Source organism: Ceratotherium simum, chromosome 11 (assembly GCF_057802395.1).
Source record: "Ceratotherium simum simum isolate JZ-2026a chromosome 11, ASM5780239v1, whole genome shotgun sequence".
Classification (NCBI taxonomy): Eukaryota; Metazoa; Chordata; class Mammalia; order Perissodactyla; family Rhinocerotidae; genus Ceratotherium; species Ceratotherium simum.
The window spans coordinates 7,072,131-7,085,670 of NC_141910.1; the positions used below are offsets into that span (position 1 = coordinate 7,072,131).

Consider the following 13,540-nt stretch of genomic DNA (forward strand, 5'->3'; position numbering starts at 1 on the left):
TAGTTCTCCGATTTGGTAGGCAGGATGTGGAGTTAAGGAGGAAAAGGAAAGGAAAAGTAATTTCCAATATATTCCCATTTGCTGTTGCTTATAAATAGGTAAAGTTGTGAATTCATCAGACTTCCCCCAAGGAAAGGTTCTACTCCTCCTTAGAGACATACCCAACACCACAAACAGAGATACTGTCTGGTCAGAGAGAACGCTCTATTTTGTACCTAAAGAATTAGATACTGAAAAGTGAGCATCACACAATGATTAAAGAATGCTCTGCCCCAGCTTTGGACAGGAATATTGGTAGTTCTTTGGCTAAAGCAAAACCCCAACACATGAATCTATACTACTAGGGAAAGCTGTAGCTATTGGGAAATTGAGGACCACTTTCAGTTTAATGTTTTCTGTCTTTTCTGTCTTGTTTTACTGTTTGTTTGTTGTTCATTTTCTCTCTTACCTCACTCCCTCCCTCTTTTTCTTCTTTTCTTTTCTTTCCTCCTCCTCCTCCTCCCTCTTCTCTTTAAAACATTTTTACTCAATTCATAGTTATGAGCTACACCATGCATTCTCAATGGGGGCAATATTGAACTATGGGGGTAAAAATTGGTTCTTGAGGGGGTGAAAAAAATCTTATCGTATGTATAAAGCACAGATATACATACAATATACAGTATGTAGATAGATGAACAATATGTCTGTGGCATTAAAATTTTAGAGTGGGGGGTAATTGGGAAAAAAATGTCTACAAATCTCTTTAGGAGGGAGATAATGAAAAAAGTCTGAGAAATACTTAGATAGACAATAATTAGCATGGGGAAGAGATAACAGCAAAAAATTCAAGCATCGTGGCAGGTCACCAATGGAAGACTTTGAGAAGGTCAAAGGAGGTCCAGGTTCTTCGATACTGAAAACTGGAATTGTGAGATTATTTGAACAGCCAAAGTTTCATTTGGGGAACTTGGTCTTATCAGCTCCTCCTGCACTCACCACCTCCCAGAGTTGTCTTGACTTGGAAGCTTCATGATGTATTAGGAAAAAACTCTTGGGTACGGAATTAATAGGTAGGGCCCTGGTCCTGGCTCTGCCATTTACTGACTTAGATAAATCACCTCCTCTCTGGGTTTCAATTCTCTTCTCTATAAAATTCAGAAAATAATCCCTGCTCAGCCTGTTTCACAAGATCTCGTAAGGATCAAACAAGATAATGTAAGTGACAACTTCAAAAGCTGTGAGGTACTACACAAAGATTTAAGCAGTGGATGGAGGAGGGTGGTGACATGGGGGTGGCCACCCACACAGTGTGACTTTAGAGGGCCACATGCTTCAAACTCTCCTCCACAGGGACTGAGATTACTGCTGTTAGTCACTGCTTTGAATTAAGTCCCTCATTAGGCGTCTGTCAAGAGAATATGTTCACTCCCAGAGGGAAGGGCTCTTGATTCTCTTGACTTTGTCTCTCACTATGTAGCACAGAGTCTGACCCAAGTGGGTCAAATGGCCTTTGCACAAGTCATTACTTCAGGTCTATGAACCCTGCAATCCACACCTCTAAAATGGACATAGCATGGCTGCCTTGCAGGTCCTTCGGAAGATTATCAGAGATCGCGTGTGTTGAGTCGGCAACAGTGCTGGCTGATAGTAAGTTCTCAAGTAATGTTAGTTCCCACCCTGCATCACCAACTTATAGTTACATGTTGTGTTTATACAAACAGACTAGGGGAGAATTGAAAGGCATTAGGAACAGCTAGTTTCTAGAAATGGATTCTGAGAAGTGGCTGTAAGGGGTTAATTTAAAGAGAACATTAAATTAGTAATATAAAAATTACCTCCATAGAGGGGGAAGCTGGGGTATAGATTAGCAATTGCAGTAAGTGAGAACAAAGAGAGACAGCATCTTCTCTGTTAGTCAGCTGGAATACTGAGTTTAAGAAGGATGTAACCAAGATCCCCTCACACAGGTAGGTGCTCTAAGACTTCCCTCAGGTGATTGCTTTTTTTTGGTGGTTTTTTTTTTTTTTGAATATAGTGATTCTTCCCAGTTCTGTCAACAGATTTCAATCCCCAGTCCTCGTTCTCTGAGCATACCTCTCCCTAGCAGCATATACCTGGTAGATGTCCTGAGAGCTTAAAATGAAACTTCTGGAAGAAGGTGGGAGGAGAAGTCGCCATTGGTTCCATTATAATCACTTATTGCATTATATCACTGCCACTAAAAGTGCACGTGTTGCTTTTCTGAGCCCTCACGCACAGGCTACCGCACTGGTTCCATATCTGTTGGCTGGTAAGACAGCATCTTGGACCCCACAGCCAAGCAGCCCTGAACTGCAGCAAAATCCAGCAACAAATTCGGCAGCCAGCAGCCTGCTGGGCTCACCGGTTTCTCCAGGGCTACCAACTCCAAAGAACTGCGATGAAAGCAGATGGGAAAGAGGGAAAGGGTCTGTTTGTGTTTTCATTTTTTACCAGGCTCAGCTCTTCGGGAAAAAGAAGAATTGCGCTCTGAGCTGGTGTCCTGCCAAGCTTTCTCCCCTCCCTTTCTAGTCCAAGCACTCCACCGTCTGTGCAGACTGCATAACAGCAATTTCTGGAAATACACTGAAAAGTCTGGGCCAGTCCAGAGGCAGTGGATTCCTGGTATCTGTGTGGTGGGCTTTTAGAGATTTTATTTTTCACCTTAATTCTTTTAAAAGCTGCCAGCTCTTTGAAGCACATCTGTTATCAGCAGCTTCTGTTTGTAAAATGAGACTGAAGGTAACCTCCAGAGAAATTCCTGAATCTTCTCTGTAGTTCAATGCTTCCACTGACAGTTTGGCTCACAGAGTACGGCTGTGGTAAATATTAAAGACTGTTAATAAAAATGAGATAAAACACGTAGGGATCTTTTTTTTTTTTTCAAATTTTGCTTTGCTCACTACTAAAGTTTATCTTGACAGAAAATTTACTTCCTGATCCACAACATTTCCCAAAGCAATTTTCCAACAGCAAACATAAATTTGTGGTGATCGCTAAGAGGTTTTCAATCCCTGTGCTAAGGAGGCCATGGGGTTTCAATTGTTTGTCTCACCTTCAGGTAAATTCCCCTCCCTCGGGACACTATCACTGGGCGACCCTGGGCAGCCTGGTGAAAGCCTGGAAATGAGCGTTTAGGTTCCCAACATAAGCAGGCGTGGTAGGGAAGATGGTTTGAGTATCAAGACCGAATCTTGGGAAGGTAATTAAGTCATTAACTAAGAAAAGAATTGCCTAAGCCCACCTAGCTATGCTCTCAAATGGCATGAAACACTAAGTAAATGCAATGCCTTTACACTGCACTGAACTTTGACCTGCTTAACAGAGATTACATTTATCAGAGGTGTGAATTAAGCACAAATCATGAGATAAAATTTGTGTTCTCCTCTTTGTTGCATTTGCCTTCTCCTCAGCCTTTAGGGCTCTAGGGAGTGAAAAATGACTGGAACTTAGAATAAAACAGACCTAAATATGAGTCTCAGTTCCACCATACACCAGGTGTGTGACATGGCACAAGTGACTCAATCTTTATTAGTTTAGAGATGGTTTAAAATTTCTACCTTGCAGGTGTTAGGAGGATTAGTATTAATGTATGTAAAACACTCTGCACATACTAGGTACATAAAGAGTGTTCAATAAGTATTATTAGTATCATCAGTATCATTATCATCAGAATCCTTATCATCAGTAATATCATCACCATTACTTTGGGTACCAAACATATCTATTACCACTGAAGTCTGTTTTGACTGTGTACACAGTGAATCTCCTTTGCAATGCTATTTGCAATAGAGTAGAATTCAGTCTGTGAACCTCACTAGATGGAATCACATAAAATAATATATGTGACAGCACTTAACAAGTTGTAAGGTTTGATGAAAACATAAGACACCGTTAGGGGGTCTTCCTGGTGTGTCCGAACCAACCCACAGGTGCTGAAGTCATTTCTATCTCCCTTCCTATGCCCATGCCCTCTCTGTCCTCCCCTTTCCTTTCTACTCGTTCAAATTTTCATGACAATACAACATCTAGTTCAAGTTCTAAAGATATCTATGAAGCCTTTCGCAATGCCTTCAGCTCACTATGATCCTTCCTCTTATCACCAGAAGGTATTAGAACATTTATTGACCTTAGCACTCATGTTTTCCAGTTGGGAGTGCCCCAAGACATCTTCTTTTCATTGTCTATATTATTAATTTACTTATGCACTATGCATATATGTTTTGTGTCCCATTATGCATTATTCATGGTCAAGGGACAACACATTTGCGTGAATTTCATTCAGTTAGTTTCTAGGCACCATAGCTGAAGCACAGAGAGCAAAACACGGCCCTGCTCTCAAAGGGTTTACAGACCAGTAGGACAAGTACAATGCCCACACATACAATGAAAACCAAAGGTGGAAAATGATGCATACTATAACACAGGTGTATCAAAGTCCTTTGAGGACATAGCAAAAAGATAGGGTTTTCTCAATTCAGGGAATGGGTGGAGGTAGAAGGGGGCTTGATAAAGAAGGTGGACTATGCACTGGGTCTAGGTAGGTGAGTGGGATTTGACAGGCAGAATGGAAGGAAAGGGTCTCCCAAGAAAACAATCCACAACATGCAATAATATGGAGGCAGGCAAGTGAAAGGGAAGGATTGGCCAAATGCCCTGGCAAGGTGCTCAACAGGACGTCATGATTTGATTTGTTATAAGTAGACACAATCAGCAGGACAATCTAGAATCCAGTTTTTTTCCATTTCATTAAGGAATGTATCCTATTTATAACAGGTGAGTTAGTAAGAAAACAACTAACCTCTCTTATATCCTTCCCTTATACTCATCGTTAGAAGGAAAACAGAGTCCAGATAAGTGTTTCCTAAGGCCTCCTGAGGGGAAGTTTTGCAGAGTCATCTCACAGATTATTAAACAGAAGGAAGTGTTTGAAGGAGCCCACTGAAACACCCAGAGCAGACAGAGGTTTTAGAGAACGTCTTCTGAGATTAGAAGAGTAACATGGTTGCAACCAGTAGGGACCTGAGGAGGTGGCAGGAACCTACAGGGGAGTGGCTTATAAGGGGGCTCCTAAGGAGGTTGGGTCATGGGCACCAATGGGTCCCTCCTCAGAAAAGACTCCAGTGACCATGCATGGCATGAAACAGCAGTTCTGCCTGCCTTTGAAGGACCATGTGGACATAGAAAATGATCAGGTAAGTGGAGGTCATGTGGTGTGAAGATCAGAGCACCATTCCTACGATTTCTGGACCGATATAAGGCCCCCAGGACCACTGTATAAACCAGAGGAGTTGGTATGGTACGAGAATCCTTATATTGATTGACAGTTAATTTCCTTGCTACTAGAGAAAGCTGCAAGTAGGTTAGATGTAATTTAGAAGAAAACAAAAAGGCAAGTGAAATATTTTCACTCTTGTTGTGAAGTAAATTTTATATCCATTACACTGACTTTTATCACACAAGCCAAGCCTCTATAAAACCATGCAAACAGAGTAGCTAAAATGCTACTGGTATTCTTTATAAATTCATGTTTGGATGCTCATCAGTCAGGAGACCATTTAAGTCCACATCAGACTTCTAGTGTGTGATAAACAGCCCCGAGGGGACCTTAATTTGCATTCCCACTGGGAGTCCTGGCTTGTCTGAGTTTATCTATTAGCATGAGTACCCAGTGGCTCACGGGGGCAAACTAAAAGGACATATCGAGACTGAGGACTGGGTCTGTAGACTACGACTCTTGTACAAAGACCAAAGCAAGAGTAACTATCAGCCTTTCCATGACTGCCATAGAAGAAAAGAGAAATCACTCTGAGGCAAGAGTACTAAGACATTCAGGCTTGATCTTGAGGTACTGATTGACTGTCATCAGGAATGGATACTTCTGAGTATGACACTGGATGCCCTCCTCAGTGTCTCTAGACTCAGTCTGAGAATGAAAATTATAATGTGGTGTGGTAGATGCTGTTGGCAATCTACTCAACAGCCACTCCCCATCTTCTTTGTCCATGACGGCAGGGTCTGTCACCACGATAAAGGCTGAAAAGTCATAGGCTGGTTTTATCAGCTTCCTTGAACCCAGGTCATGGCTGACCAGTGGGATAGATGTCTGCTGGGGAACTCCTCAGTAATATTTTATTCCTAGAAAGAAATGATGTGTAGAAGGAAATGTCCCTCCCTTTTGGCCCATGGACAGCCATCCTGAATCCTGCAATGAACAAGCATAAGGACTAGGTGAGGAAACAGAGCTGAGAAATGGAAGGATACTGGGTCTCTGATGACACTACTGTGCCCCAGAGACTAGCCCGGGGCATCTACCTCTAGACCTATTGCTATATGAGACAATAAACAACTATTTTTCAAGTCATTGGAAAGTGAGTGATTCTATTACTTGCAACCATAAGCATCTTAACTGATACAACAAAATTCTAGATGGAATGGCACAGAGAACAGGAAGTTTAAAAAGCTAAAAACATAAGGCTAATCTCTTAAGGAGCCAGAGAAATCAATATCTCTCAGGTGGCAGGCTGAATCCTCTTCTGCCTCGGTGAGGACCTTGAGGTATTCTCAAAGATGATAAGAAAAATATGATTGAAGGTCAGAGATGATGGAAGGGATGGTGTTGATGGTTTCATAACCATGGAAAGGCCAAGCAATAAAGAGGAAACTGCATTGTAGAGGAAATGAAGAGCACCGAACAGGAAACTGATTAGGGCCACTGGATAGCAGGGTGGAGAGAGGAATGGCCACCACTTCTGTACTGCTCAGGCTCAGTTGTGGGAAAGAAGGCGCTGGAGAAACTACTCTGGATAAGGCTCAGAGCTGAAAATTATTGCCAACACCTTTGCAATTGTCATCCTTATTTCTTGACTGCCCACTTTGGGACTGGGTGGCCTGGGGAAGCAGGGGCTACTTTTACCTTCAGAATAGAGTGAGACCTGGCAATATTGTACCATCTAGAGTTAGGCCTCCTTAACTCCTCATTAAGATAGCTTGTTATTTTCATTCAATTGTTAATTCTCCATTCTTATCCTCTAAAAAATAGAACTCTTTATTAAGACATTAGAGTTATCCATTAATAACTTGGGTAGTCCTACTGAATTTACAATGCCCCTTGCTGTAACCGCTGTTGAAGCAGGAAGGCAGAATCCTTTCTATTGGTGTTTCCATGAATAAGATTATTCCACTCACACTAATTGTGCCATCATCAGGGAAACTGAGATAATGCAAGTGCAAATACCTGGCATGATGCCTAGAATCAATCATGCAATGATTATTAATTGCCAGCCTCTTTTCCTTTTCCTCCCCACTCCTCTTCTCCTTCTTTCTTACTCCTTCCTTTCCTTCCCCTTCCCTTCCTCTACCCTCTTCTAGCCTTTTCTCTCACTGATTATTCAGCATATTTAGTGGCTGGAGAAATATCCTTCTCCCTGCATGGTTAGCTGTCCCTCCAGCTCTTGGAGGACACAATGACACACTTTCCAGCTGCCCCCACTTGCAGTGAGATCAAGGGGAGGCATACACAACCTGTCATCATGTGTTGTAGCTGTGAGACATCTTCCTCCATTGAAGTAATGCCATTAAAGTGGGTACTTCCCTAGCCTATCAAACAATACTCGTTGAAAATTCAACTCAAATACTTACAAGTTCCATCTCTGGGGTTGCATTTGTAAGGTACTCCCTTTGCATGTAGGTCTCACATGCCAAGTCTCTCTCTCTCTTTGATTCTTTATACCCACAGACACTACAGCATACTCCTTAGAAAATAACTTCTTAACATGATTTAATGACACATTTGTGATTAGAGCCCTTACTCTCAAGTCCTCATGCTTAAAGCTAAATTGTGTATTTCAGATTGATACCATTTATAAGATGCTCATTCCCATCTCACTTTCATCCTTCATATCCCCACAGACTTATTTGGAAGACCACATAGGCTTGATTTCCATTGATTCAGAAGCTGCCCTTTTTATGAGCTCCAATGACTTCACCTCCAGAAGTGAATCACTTAACAGTCTTGTATTCAACATGCTGGATGGACGTAGTCTGTGAATTTCCAATGAGCTCATAACTCTGGCCTGGGCCTTGACAATGCACTGTCTTAACGACGCAGATCCTGAATGAGCAACTAGGGACGTTTCTGAATATAACTCATGTATAATTAATCTCTGGTTACCCTGGGGATCCCAAATCCCCTTGGATCAATGAAGCCAAGAGGCAGTGTTTTAGCTAATAGCCAATAGCATTTTATGGCTCTCTTGAGAAGGCAAAGAGAAATGATGGTGTTTCCATGCAGCATTTCAAAAAGAAACCTTTCAATGGGAAAAATCAACTCACCAAAGAAAATAAACAACATTTTGTGTTCACCAAATGCCTGTCAGAGATATCTGAGAGTCCTTTGCAAAGGAAAATTTACTCTATTTCAAGAGGTGAAAAATAAAAGAAAAGGGGAAGCTCAGCAAAAGGTTATACACGGCCCAAGCTGAGGCGCTCCACTGGTATACTAAGTGGCACTGCACTGAAATATTTTCTCTAAATACATGCTTCCCTATAGAGCTCAAATCAAAGCTACGTGCTTATTTTTTTGTTGCATTACCCAAGGCTCCAGAACTTAAGGTGATATGTATAGTCCCATTTATGTGTTGACCTCACCAGGGCAGTGGGACAAGTGAGCAGAAAGTAGCAATGGGCAAAGCTCTAGACTGTCGGCAAAGACCTGAGTCCATCCCCAACGCTGCCTCTAACACAGCTGGGTACCTCTGTGTGATGAAAACCTTCTGGTACTTTCCAGGTCCTGAAGCATGAGCTGGTGCCAGTAATCATAATCCATTATTTGTTTTGTACCTTAGAGTTACAAAGTGCTGCAGCTAGCACACATGATCCCATCTGATCAGCTCCGCAAAGAGGTGAAGGGAGGAAAGGAAAACAAATATTGTTTGAAGTCTTACAAGGAGACAGGCCCTGACCTTGGCATTTATAGATCCTTGCATCATTCATTCCTTAAAACAACAAAACCTAGGCAGGTATTGTTGAACTCATGAGAAAACTGAGAATTCAGAGAGGGTGAGTAAATGCCCAACATCCCATAGCTAATGCCATTCTTCCTATTCCAAATCTAACAAATGTCCTCATTATAAAACAGGTATATGTAGAAAGAGAAGCTTGATCCCTACCTTAAGGTGGGAAAACCTCCCATTTTCATCAGACAAATCTCCCAGGAGGCCAGGTCATGACATAGAAATCTCAGTGCATTGACCGTTGTATCTCTCTTAGGCAAGGAAAAGTACAAGGCTGCCTATGAGGTAGGATGTAAGGGACTGTGAAAAGCCCCCTGCCTACAGATATTGACTCTATAGATCCATTTTTTTTGTTTTTGTCAGTATTCCATTCCACCCAGTTGTGGGTGCCATCAAAGCAATAAGCTGGGAGCTAAGGAGCCAGGACAAAGATGTGGAAGTTTTAAAAAGGAAGAGAGAAATTGTACAGTATTGTAAAATGGTACAGTATCACAGCTGGAAGATAACTTCAAACTGACTAAATCTAATGCCCTCATTAAACAGATGAGAAAGCCGAAGCCCTGATAGGCAAAAGAGTTTGTCTACGATCACTGGGAGAAAAAGTAGCAGTGCCAGCACTAGATGCCACAGTCAAGCCACTACTAATTCTAGAGATAGTACTCAACACACACCTGCAGCATGAAGGGACAAATGGAAAAAATGTAACTCTCTGGAACAAGTCTAGTACCCTTGATCTCCATTACATCACCAGAGTATGGAGTGCTGTAGAGGTGGGCAGGCCTGAGCTGAAGCCCTTCCTCTGTTCCTCTTGCCCAGATGGGGCATGAGGCTACCAAGGTTGTCTGACTCAGTGATCTCTTCTCCAGGTTGATCATCTTAGTTGCTTGTCAATTTTTCGTCTCCTTCCTCTCTTCATCTCCCTCTCTCTCTCTCTCTCTCACACACACACACACACACACACACACACACACACACACACACAAATACACACACATACCCCCCCACACACATATACGCACACAGTGAAGTACAAAATCACTAATTTGCCAGGAGATAAACACAAATTAAGTCTCCAACAAAGTAATCTATCCTTCACTACTGCCTTTAAAATACTTTTTTAGAAAGAGAACTTTAATCTGGGGAAGACTAAAGAAGATTACAAGATTAGCCATAATTCTTCTCTCTCCCTGCATCCACAAACTTTGCTGTTCCACACCAACTCTGGACATTTTTGGCCAATGGGAGAGTAGCAAACATGAAACAATTGGAGACTTAGAAAGCACTTGCACGATAGGACATGTCCTTTTGCTGCTCCTAAGAACCCCGAGGACCCCATCATGTGAAGTAGCCCAGGCTGGCCTGATGGATGATGAGAACATCTGGCCAGAGCCACAGCCTGCAGCCAGCCAGCCACCAGACATGTGAGTGAGACCTTCAACCACCAGCAGATGGCAAACACATGAGGGAGCCCACACAAGATCTTCAGAACTTTCAAGCCGAGGCCAGCCCAAGTTGTCAGCACACAGAATCATAAGCTAATAAATTGTGCTTTTATTTTAAGCTATTAAATTTAAGGTGTTTTTTATTTTTTACAGCAAATGCTAACAGATACAGTACCCTAATAATAGATCATATAAATTGAATACTTACTCTATTTGGGTCACTATCTTATTTCATATAATTTTTATTATCTCTGAGGGAGTTATTAATATTCTCACTTTATTCAGGAGGAAACTGAAGTTAATTCACTTACACATCTGGTAAATGGCAGATAGCATTTCATATCCCAATCTCTCTGATGTCACAACAGACTCTTTTAATCACCACGCAATCCAGAAAGGCAATGTCAGTGACAGAGGATCTCAGAACCATGTGGTCTGAAGAACGCGAGCAAGGACTGAGTTGGTTTAACCTGTGGAAAGCAAATTCTCAGAAGTCAGGAGAGAAACTTTCACTCTTGTGGTGGCTGTCTGATAAAGGGCAGAATTGAGAGCTCTGAGGAGAAGGTACCTGAAGGTTGACTTGGCTGGTGGCAAGGAAGAATCTTCTGCTAAAAGGAGTGAAGCAGAATGGAAGAGGTGCACGCAAGAGAAAATGAGTTTCCTAGAACCAGAGATATTAAAGAAATTTAATCCATCCATCAATATCTCAAACATATTTCTGCATCACATTTACTCATTTTGTTCTCATCAAGAAGGCCCTCTACTTTCTCCTCTTAGGATCCATTTTCCACTCACTCTTCAAGGCCTGATTGAAATCCAACCTTCTCCACGAAGCCTTTCTTGACTCTCCCCACTTCCGCTGAGCTCCCTTTCTCTGAATTTATACGAACAATACCAGTCCCTTCTACCTCTCAATATGACACAACTCCAATCTACATTATAATGTGGACTGGTGGAAAATTATAGTTTTGGAATTGGACAGACCTGCGTTTGAATCTAATAGTGTGTTTTTACTTACCTTTATGGACTACTTTATGAAGCTGTTATGAGGATACGATGAGAATACATATGCAAAGTGCTTGGCATGGGTAGTTATTAACATTATGGTGTTTCACATGTTGATCTGGTCTTCTAGAAAAATGCCTTATACTTCCCTGATCCCACCTCCTCCCAAGACTGCTGATAAGCACATACAAAGTACCTAGAAAATGTAACCATGGGCCCTTCAGGACCAGTTCAACTGACTCCATTTCTTAGCAGCAGAGTGATTAAAAATTGCCTTTCAGAAAAACTGCAGTCACGTAGCCAGGGCATGCACAAAAGAAGAAATCGTGACCTGAAATGATCTTGGAACCAAAGACCTTCCTTCCCACAGAACCCAAGGACCAGGACACAACTGGAACTTGAAAGTCAGACCCTTGTTAGAAGTGAGGGGTCCCTCATTCAGGAAGATCCAGTGTTAAAATTCCTTCCCCATCTCATCAAAAATGTTTAGAACCCCATCATAAATGTTTAGAACTTCACCATAAATGCGTGAAGCCCACCAATCAAAACCTGTCCCACCAGCGCTTCCACGTGCCAGCCTGTTCTCCCTCTTAAATTTCACCCCAAATCCTGAATCGGAGAGACAGAGAGGGGGCACACGCCCCCTGTCTCTCTGCAGATGGATCTCACAGAATAAAAGCTGATTTCTCCCCCTAAAGTCTGATGCCATAATTAACTGGCTTGTTTATATGCATTGGGCAGAGAGACCCAATTTTGAGTGGTAACAAAAATATTACTTGAACTGATTTAATAACCACTCAAAAAATCAAACATGAGACATTTTTATAAAATAAGTCTGTGGCATAATAACAAATATATCTGGTCTTTGTCCCTGGTTCCCGCAAGGAGCTTCAGAAACCCTTGGAATTTCCTGAGTGATAGGAATGTCTTTATTATGTTAATGAGGTGATTCTGGATGGGGCTCCTAGATACTTCAGGATGGGGGCTGGTGATCAGAGAGACCAATCATATGATCAGAGGGTTGGACCTTTGGGCCAGCCTGGCCTCCAGGGAGGGAAGGGGGACTGGAGATTCAGTTCAATCACATGGCCAATGATTTAATCAATCATGCCTAGGTAACAAAACTCCAGTAAAAACTCTGGCCACCAAGAGCTTCCTGGCTGGTGAACACACTGATGTGCTGGGAGAGTAATGTGCCCAGATTCCACAAGGAAAAGGCATGGAAGCTCTATGTCTCCACACCTCCCAGACCCTGTCCTATGCGTTTCCTCCATCCGGTTGTCCTGAGGTGTATCCTGTATAATAAAACTATAACCTTAAGTATAGCTCTGTCAGGGAATTCTTTGAGTTGTTCTAGCAAATTATTGAACCTGAGGGTGTTGTAGGAACGCAGAAATTTTTAGCCAGTTGTGCAAGAGTGCAGGTGGTCCTGAGACTTGCAGCTAGTGTCTGAAGTGGGGGCACTCTTGTGAAGGACTTTGCCCTTAACTTGTGGGGTCTGTGCTAATTCCAGGTAGTGTCAGAGCACTTGATGCCAGAGAACTGATGTTAGAACCTAAAGCCAAATAATCAGGCATTTATTGATTATTAGACTCTCTCTTCCTGGATCAGAAAAAAAAAGATTCCAATAAACTGTATTAAAAATATACATATTTAGAATAGTTTTCTTTAAAAAAGAATCTGAACATTAATTGTCTAGAATTTTTTCCTCTATTATCAAGGTAGTATTTAGCATCCCAAAGAATGTCGCTGATGGGAATGGAAAAACCTCATAATGAAATTCACAATAAAGAAAATATTATGACATTCAATTTATAGTACCAATTCTTAATTTAAAAAAAGGAAGAAAAATATATGCTATTACATAAATTCTGATATTTCTACAACATGCCATAATGTAGACTGTGTATTTTCTTTAACTGATTAGTTTTGCTTGAGTGCTAAACTATAATTTAGAATTTTTACTTTAAAAGCTTATGCATCTTTATTCATTTTCTCTTTCTATCTCTCTCACTCTTACTCTCTCTTGCTGTCTATCTCAATCTCTCACTCTCTCAAGGAAAAATTTTGTAAAGAGTG

At 41.6% G+C, this 13,540-nt stretch overlaps 1 protein-coding gene across 8 annotated transcripts in view; it reads right to left on the reverse strand.

Moving 5' to 3' along the window:
• Nucleotides 1-13,540, reverse strand: part of CTNNA2 (catenin alpha 2) — a 1,067,853-nt gene that overhangs the window by 346,788 nt on the left and 707,525 nt on the right. The window lies entirely within an intron of this gene.